Here is a 19,478-nt window from a genome sequence, read left to right as displayed (position 1 = left end):
GGGATACACTGTGGCATTTTAGATTTACTTTAGTTGGTTTTCAGTCTTACTGAAAATTAACCAAGGTATGGAAGGAAGAACTCACGCAGACTGAATAAACAAAACGCAGATGGACAGTTTTGGTGTCAGTAAGGCGCCTCATTGCAGTGTTCTGCACAGAATCAAGTGAATGGTGAGTGGAGAAGTGGCCAAACTGCACTATGGGCTCGTCAGCCTCTAGGGGCATGTTCCTCCAGAACTGTTGGATTTTTAGATGTAAAATGGTGGGATTTAAGGATTTTTCCCCCAACAATAAAAAGACATATATTGATAGGCTTTTTAGGTATTTATACCTACAATAAAATGCTTTATAACTTGATACAGTACAGTGCTTTAACGCAGATCTGATCATTTCTTACCAGCAAATGAAGCCACTTGCAATGTGTGATTTTTCTTTTTAGCTAGTACTCCACAGTTCTGTCAAAAGGGCAGCTCATGATGAACTAATTATTTCTGTGGCCACTGCGAATGCCAATGGTGTTTGTGGGGGAGAGTTTTCAGAAAATTTTTAGTTTCTGTTTGTCTGTAGATGGCTTCTCATACATTTTCAGAACAAAAAAAAAAAGAATGAATGCCATAAATTACAATGGCAGCATATGACATATAATGCTGCATATAAAGCATGCAAGCAAGCTGCATATAAATTTTCATTGTTATGCAGATGATACCCAGCTTTATCTATCCATGAAGCCAGAGGACACACACCAATTAGCTAAACTGCAGGATTGTCTTACAGACATAAAGACATGGATGACCTCTAATTTCCTGCTTTTAAACTCAGATAAAACTGAAGTTATTGTACTTGGCCCCACAAATCTTAGAAACATGGTGTCTAACTAGATCCTTACTCTGGATGGCATTACCCCGACCTCTAGTAATACTGTGAGAAATCTTGGAGTCATTTTTGATCAGGATATGTCATTCAATGCGCATATTAAACAAATATGTAGGACTGCTTTTTTGCATTTGCGCAATATCTCTAAAATTAGAAAGGTCTTGTCTCAGAGTGATGGTGAAAAACTAATTCATGCATTTATTTCCTCTAGGCTGGACTATTGTAATTCATTATCATCAGGTTGTCCTAAAAGTTCCCTGAAAAGCCTTCAGTTAATTCAAAATGCTGCAGCTAGAGTACTGACAGGGACTAGAAGGAGAGAGCATATCTCACCCATATTGGCCTCTATTCATTGGCTTCCTGTTAATTCTAGAATAGAATTTAAAATTCTTCTTCTTACTTATAAGGTTTTGAATAATCAGGTCCCATCTTATCTTAGGGACCTCATAGTACCGTATCACCCCAATACAGCGCTTCGCTCTCAGACTGCAGGCTTACTTGTAGTTCCTAGGGTTTGTAAGAGTAGAATGGGAGGCAGAGCCTTCAGCTTTCAGGCTCCTCTCCTCTGGAACCAGCTCCCAATTCGGATCAGGGAGACAGACACCCTCTCTACTTTTAAGATTAGGCTTAAAACTTTCCTTTTTGCTAAAGCTTATAGTTAGGGCTGGATCAGGTGACCCTGAACCATCCCTTAGTTATGCTGCTATAGACTTAGACTGCTGGGGGGTTCCCATGATGCACTGAGTGTTTCTTTCTCTTTTTGCTCTGTATGCACCACTCTGCATTTAATCATTAGTGATCGATCTCTGCTCCCCTCCACAGCATGTCTTTTTCCTGGTTCTCTCCCTCAGCCCCAACCAGTCCCAGCAGAAGACTGCCCCTCCCTGAGCCTGGTTCTGCTGGAGGTTTCTTCCTGTTAAAAGGGAGTTTTTCCTTCCCAGTTTTTCCTTGCAATATGAAGCGCCTTGGGGCAACTGTTTGTTGTGATTTGGCGCTATATAAAAAAATTGATTGATTGATTGATATAAAGGCAGCTTTAGTGGTTAGCAATGTTGGTCACAGCAAGAAGGTCATGGGATTGATTCCCACCTGTGGTCTTTCTGCGTGAAGTTTGCATGTTCTCCTCGTGTTTGCGTGGGTTCCCTCTGAGTGCTCCAGTTTTCTCCCACATCGAGAGATATGCAGGTTAGGTGGACTGTAAATTTTAAATTGTCCGTAGGGGTGCATGTGAATATTCACTATGGCATCTCATTGGTGAAGTTTTCATTCCATTTTCCAAACAATACATTGTTCCAGAAAATACATACCTGAAATCCTACCCAGATGACTCCAGAAAACAAGAATGAATAAATAAATCATAATAAAAATGTAACCACAGATGGGGAAAAAAACTGGTCTTCTGAGAATTTCCAAAAAGGCATCACTGGTTCTCATGGACCTTTCACATCGGAAGCATTGACGGCGTTAGAAGCGTCGCAAATCGGTGTAAAAAGCATTATTTTCAATGAGACGCTTTGCGTTTTTTATGTGATGTCTGGAGTCGCATCAAAAGCCGAGCTAAAGTGACGCTTCGCCGGGAGCACGCATTGCCGGTTGTCGTGGTGCTAACGTGGTCAAAGTTCAACCCAATCCAATTTTCGTCACTGTGTGCTGTGACGTAGCTTCGTGCTGTTCGATAGAAACAAAGCATCAGGCCAAAACACGGAAGACTGCAGTGCAGAAACCACTGATCTGTAAAAACATTTACATACAGATCAGTTGCAGAAACACGACACAGAACTGCTCATTTATACACAAGTTTTCTGAAGAAAAACAGACACTGTAAAATACAAATGTTTAATATAAATGCAACAGGAGATGATTTAACAATGACTGGAGTGTGATTGTAAATTATGTGACATAAACCTCATAATGAAATAATTATTTAATTAATTAAATTAAAATATGTGATTGCCTTTAATGATGTGATCAGGACAGAGTAACTTCTAAAACATCAATTTGACTAGTGATTGTGAATGTTTTAAAATTGTGCACAATATGGGCAGGGCTTCTACCTGTGCAAAATGTCTTTTGACTTCATGGACATGTTTAATGATCCATTCATTTAATGTTAAAATATAAAATGAAACAGCTTTTTAAAAAATAATAAAATAGTTTCTGTTTAAAGAGCCTTTGTTTTATTTACAAGTGTAGAAGCAGGTGTTGGTTTGCTGGATTCTCAGGACATTTAACCAGATTATGGTCTCTTCTGCAGCTTTGACCTCTGGTGGAGTTGTTGAAGAGCAGAGATGTTTGCTTCTGGCTGGACTTCATGGTGTTCAGTTCATCGGGACGTTTTTGAAATGCCTCTGAATTTAGGTTTCCTGCACAGCAAATGTTCCTGATTGTTGGCCAAATTAAAAAATTTTTCAACAAATATATATATATATATTTTTCAACAAATTATATATATATATATATATATATATATATATATATATATATATATATATATATATATATATATATATATATATATATATTTGTTGCTGCCCTTTGTCACCGGTTCTGTTCATTATTTTTATGGACAGAATTTCTAGGCGCAGCCAGGGTGTAGAGGGGGTCTGGTTTGGGAACCACAGAATCTCGTCTCTGCTGTTTGCGGACGATGTGGTTCTGTTGGCTTTGTCAAATCAGGACCTTCAGCGTGCACTGGGGAGGTTTGCAGCCGAGTGTGAGGCGTTCGGGATGAAAATCAGCACCTCCAAATCCGAGGCCATGGTTCTTGACCGGAAAAAGGTGCTTTGCCCTCTTCAGGTCAGTGGCGTGTCCTTGCCTCAAGTGGAGGAGTTTAAGTATCTCGGGGTCTTGTTCACGAGTGAGGGATGGATGGAGCGTGAGATTGATAGACGGATCAGTGCAGCGTCTGCAGTGATGCGGTCGCTGTATCGGACCGTCGTGGTGAAGAGAGAGCTGAGTAGGGGGGCAAAGGTCTCGATTTACTGATCGATCTACGTTCCGATCCTCACCTATGGTCATGAGATTTGGCTCATGACCGAAAGAACGAGCTCGCGGGTACAAGCGGCTGAGATGAGTTTCCTCCGCAGGGTGGCTGGGCGCTCCCTTAGAGATAGGGTGAGGAGCTCGGTCACTTGGGAGGAGCTCGGAGTCGAGCCGCTGCTCCTCCACATCAAAAGGAGTCAGTTGAGGTGGCTCGGGCATCTTTTCCGGATGCCCCCTGGACGCCTCGCTGGAGGCACGTCCCATTGGGAGGAGGCCCTGGGGAAGACCCAGGACACGCTGGAAAGATTACATCTCTCAGCTGGCTTGGGAACGCCTTGGGGTTCCCCCGGAGGAGCTGGGGGAGGTGTGTGTAGATCGGGAGGTCTGGGTGGCTTTGCTTGAGCTGCTGCCCCCGCGACCCGACTCCGGATAAAGCGGAAGAAAATGGATGGATGGATGGATTTTTCTTAAAATATAAAGACAAAAAAAGAAAGAAAATCCGTAAAGCTCCCAAACTCTTTAATTGACCCCGAGGTCAATTAAAGATCTGAGGTCTTTAATTCGACCCCAAGACCTTCTTCAGGCAACTATAGTTGCCTGAAGAAGACCTCAAGGTCGAAACGTTGCTTTGGTCAATTAAAGATTTTGGGAGCTTTACCGGTGTGCGATTTTTCTTTCTTTTTTTGGTCTGCTGTTCTTGATTGTCCTGCACCTGGCCTAGTTAGGATTGGATGTGCGTACAACTACTATTTTTATTATTAAAATATAAAAGAAACATTAAACAGATAAAAAAAAAAAAGCTAAAAAAAAATTCTAAGTTAAAGATGAGCTTTTTGTGGTCTCAGACATAACAAAAAAAACCCCCGTAGCTTTATTTAAATTAAAGCGCTCACTCAGCTCAACTGTGCTAAAAGGCCGAGTATTAAATTTTGGATTTAGTCGATCTGCTCCACCACCATGGCTCAGTGTCTTCCTCTACCCCGGAATCAGGCCTGAACTCCGGCTCATCTGTGCAGCTCTGCACGCTGTTGTGGTTTGATCGATAACCCACCACGTCATCAGTCCTCTCTCGGCTCGGCGTCACTCCGAAAAGTAGCTGAAAAAAAGCTTCTCCCAGCAGAATGATGGGAGACTTGTTCTGATGCTGTTTTTCTGGAAAAAGTGAGAGTGTAACGTAGAAATCCCCCCCGCTGCATCCAATGCAACGCATCCGACGTCACTGACTTGTGTTAACTGCTGCGGCTGATGCCTTCAATCTGAAAGGCCCATCACTCCTTCACTGTTCATTTTTGCACAGACTAAAATTTGGGGAGGGTTGTGGAAGACAGCGATTTAGGAGATTTTGTTGGTGAGGAAAGGTTTACAGTCCTTGAGTTCATGGATAATGCTGTAGTCTGTGGTGAATCACTGGACATCCTGAATGCAGCCCTTGAAAAGCTGAGTGAGGAATCAGAGTATCTGATCCCAACTTTTTAATGACTTCATGGACTTGGCCTTCAGAAGTGTATCTGCACATGGGGAAAGCATTGAACTGAGTTTTGAGTTTTTGAACAAACTCTTGACTGTTGAAGTCATGACTGAAGCTATGAGGTGGCTGGACAAAGGTGTCTGGTGATGCTGACATCTTTGCACAAGAACAAAGGTCCAAGTATTTCAGGTGCTTCACGTCTGACTGTATGGTTGTGAGAACTGGATGCTACCTTGGGTATCACTGGAATGAGTTTGTGTCAAAGAAGTGGTTATTTAGGGACCAAGCGTGAGCTTCAACATCTTGGCCATATGGCACATGTGTCGATGCCTGGCACAGCATATAGGCACCTGAGTGTTGGGACCCCAGTGGCTGTAGAAGGCCAAGAGGACAACCATGCTTCAACTGAATGCAGCAAATAGATGCTTACATTCGAGAGCTGGGGATGGACTGAGTGTCTGTCTGGGTGGATGACATCCAGGACCAGGCCCGGATCCAGACCGGTTTGGACCGATGCAGTTGCATCGGTCAGATTTTTTTTACGCATTGTTCGTCATCGGTACAAAAAAAACCCCTCGAATAATCTTGAATAGTGCCGAACGTGTCCCCGCGATGAACACAGCTTTTGATTTGATCCCACAATGCACCACGCAGGTGTACACATGAAAACCGGATCAAACAAACATAGCATCAGTCCAGTCGAGTAGATGATCATGGCATCCAGGAAAAAAAAGTTGTGCAAGGAAAATTGGGTGCTTATTTCAGCAAGAAACGGTGAGTGGTTTATAAATAGTTTGCAGACAATAGTGTTTTTGAAAGGCATTCTATGATGACTGAAATTACATTTTCGGTGGTTTTCCGACCATACATGTCAACCTATACAGATTGTCCGTAAATTATACAGATTTCAGAGTTTCAGAGTCATACGGACGTACAACTAAAGTCAGATATTCAGGGTTTCTGCAGCGCGACTCCACTTTGAGGCATGAACCATTAAAGCAATGCTTCGATCCACTAGCTTGTTGGCTCTTTGATTTGCTGCTCTTAAGAAACAGCAAGTCCGCTTCTTAACCCCTCTCAAAGCCATTAAAATACAGTGAGTCACTTTTGTGTGGATTAAAGTCACTAACTGGGACTGTTGTCTTGTTGCAGTCAAGAAACGAGAATCGTCCTCCGTTCCGTTGGCACAGCTCCAAACGCTGCGCGGCTCTCTGCCGAGAGAGTCCTGTTGTTGGGGAAGTGTCGTGACACGGACCCACAACAGGGGGCGTTAATGAAGGGACAATGGAATAGCCAAAAAGTAACAATTTAATGTTGTGAAGGTGCACAACGTGATACAGACAGATACAAATATGTGTTATATCAATCCAACAAAAGGTGACGTGTGGCAGGCTCGAAGATAGGAGACGTCCGGTGAGAGAGAAGCCGGAACCCACACAAGCCTCACCACCAACGGACCTGAAGAACACCGGAGCCGCCAAGCCCTGCGCCCCAGGTGGCCACTGTCTTCAGCAGTCAGACCCGGTACTGCTGGCAGAAAACAGAAACAGTTCTGGATGAGTGTGAGTCCGCACACTCAGTAATCCCACAGTCTGTGTTCAGTTAAGGAGGGAGAACCTCCACCTCCAATCACACACTCGTGCAGCTCCTGAATTAACCACTTATCTGAGTAGGGTGTGAGGCGAAGCCGTCACAGTCCACACCAAACGCCAACTCCGCAGATAAGGCACACCACAGGAAAACGGCTGCAAAAAGAGATCAGACTAATACTCAAAGTTTAAGTCAGCAGAGAAAATTACCTGTATGGTAGACGATTTCTCGGCGAGGAGGTGGAGTTGCAGTCCGGTCTTTATAGTGGTGGTGATGGGTGACAGCTGGTGTTGATTGATGACAGCTGTTACCTCCAGCGGCTCCGACGCCCTCTCATGCTTGGAGCCCGCACTCCAAGCAGGGCGCCATCTGGTGGTGGTGGGCCAGCAGTACCTCCTCTTCAGCGGCCCACACAACAGGACCCCCCCCTCAACGGGCGCCTCCTGGCGCCCGACCAGGTTTATCCGGGTGCCGGGTGTAGAAGTCGGCCAGGAGGGCCGGGTCCAGGATGAAGCTCCTTTTCACCCAGGAGTGTTCCTCGGGACCATACCCCTCCCAGTCCACCAGATACTGGAAGCCCCGACCCTTGCGACGGACGTCCAGAAGCCGACGCACGGTCCACGCTGGCTCCCTGTCGATGATCCGGGCAGGAGGTGGTGCAGGTCCAGGGGTGCAGAGCGGTGAGGTGTGGTATGGTTTGATCCGGGACACGTGGAAAACAGGATGGATCTGCACTGAAGCTGGCAGCCATAGCTTCACTGCGGCCGGGCTGAGGACCTTGGTGATGTGAAAGGGTCCGATATATCTGTCCTTCAGCTTGTGTGATTCCACTTGAAGGGGGATGTCCTTCGTTGATAACCATACCTCCTGCCCAGGCTGGTATGCAGGGGCCGGGGAACGCCGGCGGTCTGCATGGGCCTTGGCCCTCGTCCGGGCCTTCAACAGGGCAGAACGATGAGGCACCGGTAGGGGTCGGAGGAGTCCTGAGGTCTGCTTTGCCCCTGGCGCAGGTGGTGCAGGCCTGGACGTAGTCCCGGACGTCGGCTTCCATAGACGCCCACCAGAAGCGTTGCTGGACTACTGCCATGGTCCTACGCACTCCAGGATGACAGGAGAGTTTGGACCCATGGCAGAAGTCCAAAACCGCAGCTCTGGCCTCTGGTGGGACGTACAGCTTGTTCTTCGGGCTGGTCCCCGGGTCCGGGTTCCGTGCCAGGGCCTCCCGGACGGTCTTCTCCACGTCCCAGGTGAGGGTGGCCACGACAGTGGACTTGGGGATGATGGTTTCTGGAGGGTCTGACAGCTCGGCCCTGACTTCCTCTTCATGCACCCGGGACAGTGCATCCGACCGTTGGTTCTTGGTCCTGGGGCGGTACGTAATCTGGACGTCAAAGCGCCTGAAGAACAGTGACCTGCGGGCTTGCCTGGGGTTCAACCGCTTGGCGGTCCGGATGTACTCCAGGTTCCGATGGTCCGTGAAAACCGTGAAGGGCACCGCCGCTCCCTCCAACAGGTGTCTCCACTCTTCAAGAGCCTCCTTCACCGCCAAGAGTTCCCGATTGCCGACGTCATAATTCCTCTCAGCCGGGGTCAACCTGCGGGAAAAATAGGCACAAGGGTGGAGGACCTTATCGGACTCCCCGCTCTGGGACAGCACGGCTCCTATCCCTGAGTCAGAGGCATCCACTTCCACTGTGAACTGGCGAGTAGGATCGGGCTGCACCAGAACTGGCGCAGTCGAGAACCGGCGTTTCAACTCCCTAAACGCGGCTTCGCACCGATCCGACCAGGTGAAGGGGACTTTAGTGGAGGTCAGGGCTGTCAGGGGGCTAACTACCTGACTGTAGCCCTTAATGAACCTCCTGTAGAAATTTGCAAAGCCGAGGAACTGTTGCAGTTTCCTACGGCTTGTTGGGTGGGGCCAGTCTCTCACCGCCGCAACCTTGGCCGGATCAGGGGCGACGGAGTTGAAGGAGATTATGAACCCCAGGAAGGACAAAGAAGTGCGGTGGAACTCGCACTTCTCGCCCTTCACAAACAGCCGGTTCTCCAACAACCGCTGTAGGACATGACGTACATGCTTGACATGAGTCTCAGGATCCGGAGAAAAGATGAGGATGTCGTCTAGATACACGAAGACAAACCGGTGCAGGAAGTCCCGCAAGACGTCATTAACCAAAGCCTGGAACGTCGCGGGGGCGTTTGTGAGGCCGAACGACATGACCAGGTACTCAAAGTGACCTAAGGGGGGTGTTAAATGCCGTCTTCCATTCGTCTCCCTTCCGGATCCGAACCAGGTGGTACGCATTCCTAAGATCAAGTTTGGTAAATATTTGGGCTCCATGCAGGGGCGTGAACACCGAATCCAACAGAGGTAACGGGTACCGGTTGCGAACCGTAATGTCATTCAGCCCTCTGTAATCGATGCATGGACGGAGTCCGCCGTCCTTTTTACCCACAAAAAAGAAACCAGCACCCATCGGGGAGGTGGAGTTCCGGATCAACCCGGCAGCTAACGAGTCCCGGATGTAGGTCTCCATTGATTCGTGTTCCGGACGTGAGAGATTGTACAGCCTGCTGGACGGGTACTCAGCGCCCGGAATCAAATCGATGGCACAATCGTACGGTCGGTGCGGGGGAAGGGCGAGTGCCAGATCTTTGCTGAAGACGTCAGCAAGATCGTGGTACTCACATGGCACCGCCGTCAGATTGGGCGGGACTTTGACCTCCTCCTTAGCTATCTCACCGGGTGGAACCGAGGATCCTAAACACTCCCGGTGGCAGGTTTCGCTCCACTGCATCACAACCCCAGACGGCCAATCAATCCGGGGATTGTGTTTCAACACCCATGGAAAACCCAAAATCACTCGGGAGGTAGAAGGTGTTACAAAAAACACTATCTCCTCCCTGTGATTCCCAGACACCACCAAAGTCACTCGCTGTGTCTGGTGTGTGATTAATGGAAGAAGAGTGCCATCTAGTGCTCGTACCTTCACAGGGGAAGGCAGAGCCACCAGAGGGAGCCCTACTTCCTTTGCCCATCTGCTGTCCAGCAGATTCCCTTCTGACCCCGTGTCTATAAGTGCTGGGGCGTGAAGGGTTAAATCCTCACAAAGGATTGTGACTGGGATTCGTGCTGATTTTCGGGGTTCCCCCGCGTGCGTGTTATGGCCCACCCTTAGCCCAGTTTCTAAGGACGGGCGTTGTAGTTTGACCGTTTGGGACAGTTCCTCTGTATATGACTGTTAGACCCACAGAAAAAACACTCCCCGCGGGCCTGCCTCCCTTGTCTGTCCTTTGATTTTATTTTGGCCCTGCTCGTGTCCATAGCTTCGTCAGCAGGGGGAGCTGTAGCCACACGGGGCCCTCTGGCTGTGGAGTGTGGGGACGACGGCATCCTTTCGGACCCGGAAGGAAGAGGGACGGCCCGTGCCCGGTCATGCCCCCCGCCCTGCTCCCGACGGTGTTCCTTTAACCGGTTGTCTAAGCGTATAACCAGGTCGACAAGCCCGTCAAAATCCCGCGGTTCCTCCTTAGCCAGCAGGTGCTCCTTCAGGACCGGAGACAGTCCGTTTATGAAGGCGGCGCGGAGTGCAACGGTATTCCAGCCGGACCTCGCAGCCGCGATGCGGAAGTCGACTGCATACTCGGCTGCACTCCGGCGCCTCTGTCGCATTGACAGTAGCATGCTCGAAGCAGTCTTGCCTCTGTTGGGATGATCAAAAACCTGTTTGAACTCCCTTACAAACCCAGCGTATGACGTTAGGAGCCGTGAGTTCTGCTCCCAGAGCGCCGTAGCCCAGGCGCGTGCCTCTCCTCGAAGCAAATTGATGACATAAGCCACCCGGCTAGCGTCTGATGCGTACATGACGGGACGCTGTGCAAAGACGAGCGAGCACTGCATCAGGAAGTCCGCGCACGTCTCAACACAACCTCCGTACGGCTCCGGAGGGCTTATGTATGCTTCAGGGGATGGTGGAGGGGGGTCGTTGAACGACCAGTGGAACGTTTGTGTCTGACAAAGGATCAGCAGGAGGAGGTGCTGCAGCAGCGCCTTGATCGTGCGCCTCCACCCTGGCGGTGAGAGCCTCCATCCTCCGATTGAGGATAACGTTCTGCTCGGTGACCAGATCCAACTGAGCAGTGAAAGCGGTCAGTATTTGCTGCAGCTCCCCTAACACGCCTCCTGCTGGTGCCTGTGCACCTTGCTCTTCCATTGGCCGTTCAGGCTCGAGTTGACGCCCCTCGGGATCCATGACGCTGGCCGAGAAATCCTGCTGGGGAAGTGTCGTGACACGGACCCACAACAGGGGGCGTTAATGAAGGGACAATGGAATAGCCAAAAAGTAACAATTTAATGTTGTGAAGGTGTACAACGTGATACAGACAGATACAAATATGTGTTATATCAATCCAACAAAAGGTGACGTGTGGCAGGCTCGAAGATAGGAGACGTCTGGTGAGAGAGAAGCCGGAACCCACACAAGCCTCACCACCAACGGACCTGAAGAACACCGGAGCCGCCAAGCCCTGCGCCCCAGGTGGCCACTGTCTTCAGCAGTCAGACCCGGTACTGCTGGCAGAAAACAGAAACAGTTCTGGATGAGTGTGAGTCCGCACACTCAGTAATCCCACAGTCAGTGTTCAGTTAAGGAGGGAGAACCTCCACCTCCAATCACACACTCGTGCAGCTCCTGAATTAACCACTTATCTGAGTGGGGTGTGAGGCGAAGCCGTCGCAGTCCACACCAAACGCCAACTCCGCAGATAAGGCACACCACAGGAAAACGGCTGCAAAAAGAGATCAGACTAATACTCAAAGTTTAAGTCAGCAGAGAAAATTACCTCTATGGTAGACGATTTCTCGGCGAGGAGGTGGAGTTGCAGTCCGGTCTTTATAGTGGTGGTGATGGGTGACAGCTGGTGTTGATTGATGACAGCTGTCACCTCCAGCGGCTCCGAAGCCCTCTCGTGCTTGGAGCCCGCACTCCAAGCAGGGCGCCATCTGGTGGTGGTGGGCCAGCAGTACCTCCTCTTCAGCGGCCCACACAACACCTGTCGGAATTAATAACTTCAAAATGAATTGCAGCTTTAAATAAAATGACACCTCTTACAAACGTTGTAATACAGACAAGAAACTATAATCGACTAAAAAGTTTTTTCCTCCAAAAATGAGACGTGCTGTATTTCTTTACAAATTACATCCTGACGTGCAGCACAGCAGCTGCAAGAGCTGCTCTGCTCTTGCTCTGCAAGAGAGATATATGGAAAGACATTCATGCCAATAATGTCTGAAAGGAAATGCTGTTGACAAAAACTACAGATTTTGTTTATTCTTATTTATGTCCAGAGATCAAGGATCCACCATGTCAATTTTTTGTTATAGTGTTGTTTTTTAGGACATCATATTTATACAAATAAGAAGTGTTCACTATGGTCCATGAAGTATAATAAATATATTCAAAGAAGTGTGACAGTGTATGTTGCACACGAATAAAAGAAAGAAGATTATTGAATAACAAGACGCGTACAATTTTTATTTTATCACTGGGCAAAAATGCAGATTTTCACTCTGGATCCAGCCCTGAGGACAATGGTGTTCTGGATAAGGCAAGACACGACACAACACCGGTGCATGCTGTCAGAATGTGCTTGACTTGGTTTAATCACACAATGTGCTTTGGAAAAAGCACAACTCACAAAACCTACATTGACTAGTTTCAATTTTGAAAGAACTGAAAGTAATCTCTGTAACCTAAATAGTCATTTCAATATAGGTCAGGTAAACACATATCCGCCTTCTCAAACCACAAAACTCAGATGGGGAAAAATATTTTGTAGGGCTGTACATTCCCACTGAAACCACAGTTTGTCTGCTCTCTGAACTGAACTATGTATTTTGAATGAGTGAATAAACTGAAAAGCTTTGATTTATCATAGGCCGAGGGGAATATTCCAATTATTTCTAAGGAAGGGTCTTCGCTTTGACAAAGAATGCATGGGGCCACAACCAAGGTCACCAAAATAAAGATTTAGAAATGAACATACAGTATCTCAAAATATATGTGTAATCAACTGGAAGAATCAAAGTCTTGATGACACCCTTTACATTCCAATCACAAAGACAACTCCAAGACGCAGCAAGTTCTATTCACCAGACATCATTTCCTGTGTGGTTAAGGGGCATTTTCCCAGGCCTGGTTCACAAACAGCTGAGTGGAAAGAGAAAGTTGGAAGCAGTGAGACTGAGATGTATTCAGCGTCAAAGTATTCAGAGAAAACTGGTCACAGTGACAATCAAAAACTTAAGTTACAGGGAGAGAGTATTGTTGCTTTGTTGAAGCACATTAGATATTCTCAACAATATGTTTTATGTTTGACTAGAAAGTTAATAATTTATCTCAGTGGAGGAGGATACTGTATAATAAAGGAACTCAACCTGCATAGGGGGCTTTTCTGTTTTTTTTTTCCTTACTTTTTTAAAGGACATGTTGCACGTTATTAACGTGGTTTTCTGTTAGCAACACAAAGTATTCATGATTGTAAGTCTATCCGTGCACATGCGATAATTACTGGCCACTGAAGTATTTTACTGCTAATTATCCCTCTTGCTCTGTAATTCAGCATGTCCATTTCCGCTGGAGGTTGAACAAGTCTCGCAGTCACCGTGTTTGTGAAGCATTGTGTGTTCTAAAAAACAAATAAACAATAATTAAAAAGAAAACACTGTCTGCAAGTCATACCCACAAGATTAGTGAGCAGAAAGCAGATGAACAAGTGATGATAGCACCCTGCCGGGATGAGCTTTTTTCGGCGACTGTTCGTCAGTGAGGCTCGACAAAGCTGAAAGGGCTCGCCATGCCATAGAGCCACATCAGTCGGTTAGGCAGAGAGATAGCAGCCGATGTGATCAAGCAGACACATTCGGTCCGAAATTCTTCATTTTTGGATATGTACACACACCCAGTTTGAGCATCGGAGCTTCTGCAAATTTGTCTGAAGTGAGAGTAATCTGAAAATAAAGCGTGACATTCGTGGAGCACTGATATTTTAATCAACCAATGTTAGCTTAGTGTTTATCTGCAGGATGTTGAATCAATCACTGTCGAGCTGAGTGAACCTTTCATATTTGTAAATATTTTTATCCATTTTTATTTTTCTGTGTAGGCTCTCAGTTGTCCAGATGGTTTCCATAGTAGAGAAGCTTGAATCTTCGACTGGACTGGGTTGCTTGACGCGAGGACGTTTCGCTTCAAATCGCAGAAGCTTCCTCAGCTAAAATTCTTGCTCTGGTAGTCTGACTTCTGTCTTGACTCTTGTAGAGAAGAATAAATGGACGCCAACAAAAGCTGGAGTTTTTTAAACCTAACCAGACCCCTCTACCGACAGGCTGACTGCTATAGGCTAGTGACTAAACAATAGCTCTAATTAGCACCTATTGTGCTCTAGTTAGCACCCTCCTAATGACAGGGCAGCTGTCCCTCCTAATGATGGGACGGAAGCCTCTCGAGATGGCTCCCTTGAAGACTCTACTGATGACGTGAATGACTCATTACCATGAACAAAAGACTGAAACTGCTTTGACTTGAGTACCCCATTGTAAACAGGGGACAAAGCGTGTCTCAGACCCCCTCCCCAGTTAAGACTGGGTTTCAACTGTTTCACATAGAATGCTTCCTTGACACCTCTCTCAAACCATTTCTTCTCTCTGGCTAAGATTTTAACTTCCTTGTCCTCAAACGTGTGGTTAGTGTCTTTCAGGTGGAGATGAACTGCAGACTGAGGTCCATTTGCGCCCTCTCTGCAGTGCTGGTATAGCCTTTTGTGTAAAGGTTGCTTAGTCTCACCTGTGAGTCTCACCTGTGAGACTAAGCAACCTTTACCTGAAAAGTTCAGTTTCAGTTTGGACAGGGGTCAAAAGTTAGAGTTGCTCCAATTTTGTTCAAAGGTGATGCAAATTATTGGTTGAGTTAATAGGGTTTCAAAAAGGAATAGTTGGCACCATGTGTCATGCTTAGTTATCACGTTACGGGGTAACATATGTTACGTCATAGAATTCAATGGACGCCAACATTATTTGACCTTTACTTTAGAGACCATGCATTCAACACAATCAAAACTATTCTATTTATTAATCTAAGTAGCTCATTCAACAATTTGCACCATTTTTTTACTAAAATTGGAGCAACGAAATTGGAGTTACTCCATAACTCATAGCATTCAGTCATAGATAGTCCAAACTATACCTTTTTGGAATCTTTGCAATCAGACAAATAATGTGGTGTAGTTTTCAAAATGATTTGAGCATTTTTAATTTTGACCCCTGTGGAATTCTTCAGTTGACTCCTAGCTGGCGGCCTATTGAAAATTCAAGTGGCCTGTCAGTTTTTTCAAAAGAGTACTGTCTAAGGAGTATTTGTGCCAACTTTGGTGCTTGTATCACCATTTGCATGATTGTTTCAGTTGTCTGCTGCACTATATAAAGGGAAATCTTGATCCATAATCCAGATCACCTCCAACATTTAATGGCGCCTTACTTGATCTAATAGCTATCTGTGGTGAAAAGTTTGTCAAAATCTGTGTAGTAGTTTTGATGTAATCTTGCTAACAGACAGTCAAATAAATAAATAAATGTTGATTTTATTCCGTCCTTGGCGGACGTAAAAAATCTTGGGCTTTATTTCACAAAATCTGGCCCTCAAAATGCAGGAAATAGTGTTTCAGATGGTTATAAATTTCAAACCTTTCCAGGGGGAGATGTACAGTATGTGCCTGCAGTGCCGCAATGCCACACCAAGTTCTCCCCTATGCTGTAAAGAAATCCTGGTGGGAATCCAACTATTGACATCTTGTTCAATTCAGTAGCAACAACAAGTGTTTTACTTCATTTCACCAGACAACAAGCAATATAATTCCAGATGTTTGTAATAAAATGCTCAAAATGACACAACACTCAGTAGTTTCCACTCGACATTATGAGAGGCGGAACTCGGCTCAAATCTCACTCAAAGCAACCATGCTCCCAATTATACATACCTTTGTGACTTAAAACGTTATAAACTCAGAAGTTAGAATAAAAGATCCCCCATGCAGTTCTCATGAGGGGTAAAAACTATGTCTAGATACTAAAACCATTTTTTTTTAATACCAGGCTATAAACATTTAATTTCTGCTTGAATGCGAACCTGCATGCTTTTGGAGCCAGCCTCAAGCTGCCAGTCAAAGAACTGCAACTCTTTCTTCTTCCAGGTTGGCTTCATGTGAGACCATCCAAGCTTATTGCTTGTTTGGCCTCCATGAGGGGCCATGTAGATATGACAGGCTCATTCAAAGCTTCGTCAAAAGCTTATATTTATTGATACTGGCAGAGGTGGTGGAAAAGTGGTCAAGTGTGCTTCTTTCCTGTGCGGAAGGTTCCCGGTTCAAACCTCTCCCCTGTCTGTTTCCCATGTTACATAACATTTAAATAACCTGTTTAAAAGGAAGGGCATTTGGCGTAGAACCTCTGCCAAATCAACATGTGGATTTGCTGTTGCTACGCCTGAGAGAAAACATGGGAGATGTGGAAGAGACAGACTATTTATTGGTGCTGGAAATAAAAGATGGTTATTAATGCTATATCCATTTCTGTCAAACAAACCTAAATCCCACATGCTGTAGCTTTAAATGTATTATTATTATTAATATTATACCAAGGAGGGATTTAAAAACATTTGTAAACAAATGTATCTTGACAACTGCCTAATGAAAAAGTGAAAATGAATTTAATTAAAAACAAAAATTAAATGAAAATAATTAACACAAAAAGTATATTTAGCCGAGATCACAGGTTTTCTTTCACAGTTCACACATATCAAACAACTGTTAAAGAATTTAGGATTCGACTGTTTCCACAGTACTGACTTCTTACTTCCCAGTTAAACAACAAAACAAATATCATCGAGTGTAACATGAAAACCCCGATACGTTCACGGTAGTGACGCGTGTTATGAGTGTTTGCTCTGCATTTACCTTCAATTCTCACTTTCATAAAGTTGTTGGTCGGCACCCAGAGCTAAGGGATCACCACTTTATAGACGGCGCCCTCACACTGAGTCCCTGAGGAAGATGCTGTGTTTAGCCGGGGGTCAGTCAAATCATTACCGCCGTGGGCGGAGAAACAGCGGAACACTCAGCACCACAAATTGCCTCCCTCATTTTAAGCTCCGAGTACCCGCTGCCCTGCTCAAAATTATGTAGATGCTCCGTGATTAATTTCACCTGCAGTACATTAGTTAAAGCGCTCACGCATTTAGTAGGGGAGACCGGGAACAGTAATAACAATGTTGCAAAACAATTACCCCCTTTATCCATGCTCATTTTTACCCCATTAACTGACATTAAAGTGTTTTTTTGCTAAACAGAGTGGAATCAGTGATTATCACAAGTGGACAGCTGTAAATAGACAAGTTCGGCATTCGGTCTGTGCATGTGCAAAATCCTAGTAACTAGCTTGATGACGTGGTTTTTTTGGGATAACCATACACTTTCACTAAACTGAATTTCTCGAGAGCTGCTTCTAGTTTGTTCTATCAATATTTCAGACATATTTCATCACTGTGCATTAGTTTGAGTGAGGAGGGACTGTACTTTCATCTGAGGGTAGTTTTTTTTTTTTTTTTTTACCACAATGTAAATAAATCTTTTGACTTTCTTATGTTATACTCTGCATTTATACTGTTTATGTCTTGAATGCCAAATACATCAAATTAAGTTGTGTGCTTGCTCCTGGCTACTTAGCTAAATTCTACAGCCAGAAGGCTAACGTTAACAAATAAGCTAACATGACGTAAACTATGTGCAAAAATCTAGTTTATTTTTGTGTGGGCTCTGTATAATGTGCTTTGTGAGTTACACATGAATGATTTCTCTCTCCTGACTGAAATTTCAGTTGTTAAAAAAAAAAAATCAGCCTGTTAAAGGCCACTCAAAAATCCTTTGTGCTGTACACAACTGTGAGTCACAAAACATTTTCCTCATTATTATTTCAAACTTCATTACATGTTCATGTGCACTGTCAGGTGTAGAAAGCAGAAAATAAAAGAAACCAAACTAAAAAATTACTGAGCCACAAAACAGCTGTTTTCCATTGAGTGCACAGATGTTTCCCTTCGGGCAGCACAGTGGCTCAGCGGTTAGCATTCTTGCCTCCCAGCAACAAAGTCTGGAGCTGATTCCACCCATGCCCAAGTGGTTTCTGTGGAGAGTTTGCATGTTATCCCTGTGTCTCTGGGCACTTTGGTTTCCTCCCACCATCTGCTTTCCCTGCCCTACACCAAGGCAGCATCTCTCCGTGTGGAGTTGGTCCCTAGGAGTCGGACTGTGGCTGCCCACTGCTCCAAGTGATTTGACTGTGGCGGCTGCTGGCCTGTCAAAGAGGGGAAGCTTATTGTTGGCTTACATCATAAAATTTGTCAATTTATTTATATGTAAATTCAAATATGTAAAATGGTCATAACAGTCCCAAGCTGCACAAGGATTTCACAATTTCTATCTCTATTACATACAGTATTTTATGATGGCACAATTACCAAGTGGTTATTGCACTTGGTTTCAGTGTGGAAGGTTCCCGGTTCAAACCCCACCCCTGCCACATGTCTCCATGTAATGTGGAGTTGCATCAGGAAGTGCATCCGGCATAAAACTTGTGCCAGAATCAACACGCAGGTCCACCTTGTATCTGCTGTGGCGACACCGAGTGAAAACAAGGGAGCAGCCGAAGGGACTAACTTTTACAAGAATATTATTAATGTTTTTGAACAAAAATATCATCAAACATTTCAAGAAGCACATAGAACCTTTATTACTAAACATACATAACAGAGTCCGACTGTTTGATGGCATTGTTCCATACAAATGTTATTTAAAAAATTGGCCAGCAGATGTCCCCATATGTAATTGTATTGTAATTGTATCAAAGCTTCAAAACACTGAACCATTGCTTCATATTGATTCAGTGGTTCAAAATGCTTTGGTTTCTCCGTCACTAATTTTCATGAATAAAAAACATCAGAAAAAACTAATTATTACCACATATGCCCAAATAGAGTTATAATTATGAATATTTGATGTTGTATTGCGAACTGGGATGTTGATTAACGTGCAATGACTTTTAAACACTTACTGAAGAGCGAAGCAGAGAGTAACTCACCTAGATCTTTTCACATTATGTCTAATCCAGTGTGCTTCTCTGTGCACCTTTAAAACAGACAGACTTATAGCACACGCAAAACACTTTGGCATAAATTTATAATGAAGCTTAAATATGAAAAAGTATCGGTATCGGCATCAATATCGGTGATACTGGGCCTGTATTTACTTGCTATCGGATCAATACCAAAATTCCCGGTATCGTCCACCTCTAGTCTAATCCACTTTACTTCTCTGTGCTCCTTTAAAACAGACTGATTTATAGCACACGCAAAACACTTTAGCATAAATTTAAAAATGCATAAATAAACGTTGCGTTTCGTGGCAATGAAAAGACGTGTCTAGGCAGCTCCGTTGAAGTGAACAGACACTCGG

The 19,478-nt window shown here is 45.1% G+C and overlaps 1 protein-coding gene across 12 annotated transcripts in view; it reads right to left on the bottom strand.

Moving 5' to 3' along the window:
- The window catches only part of gramd1bb (GRAM domain containing 1Bb), a 429,520-nt gene that overhangs the window by 302,522 nt on the left and 107,520 nt on the right, over positions 1–19,478 (bottom strand). The window contains exon 1 of one of the 12 annotated variants that reach the window (XM_034168029.1): positions 16,926–16,943. The exons of the other annotated variants lie outside the window; for them this stretch is intronic. The gene's annotated coding sequence lies outside the window, so the exon portion shown is untranslated. Of the gene's footprint in view, positions 1–16,925; positions 16,944–19,478 lie in introns of those variants that run through there. 12 annotated transcript variants of the gene reach the window in all.

The sequence above is a fragment of the Thalassophryne amazonica genome, chromosome 4 (assembly GCF_902500255.1).
Source record: "Thalassophryne amazonica chromosome 4, fThaAma1.1, whole genome shotgun sequence".
In the NCBI taxonomy this organism is placed as follows: Eukaryota; Metazoa; Chordata; class Actinopteri; order Batrachoidiformes; family Batrachoididae; genus Thalassophryne; species Thalassophryne amazonica.
Note: the sequence above shows the minus strand (reverse complement) of the source record. Positions and strands in the feature narration are given on the sequence as shown.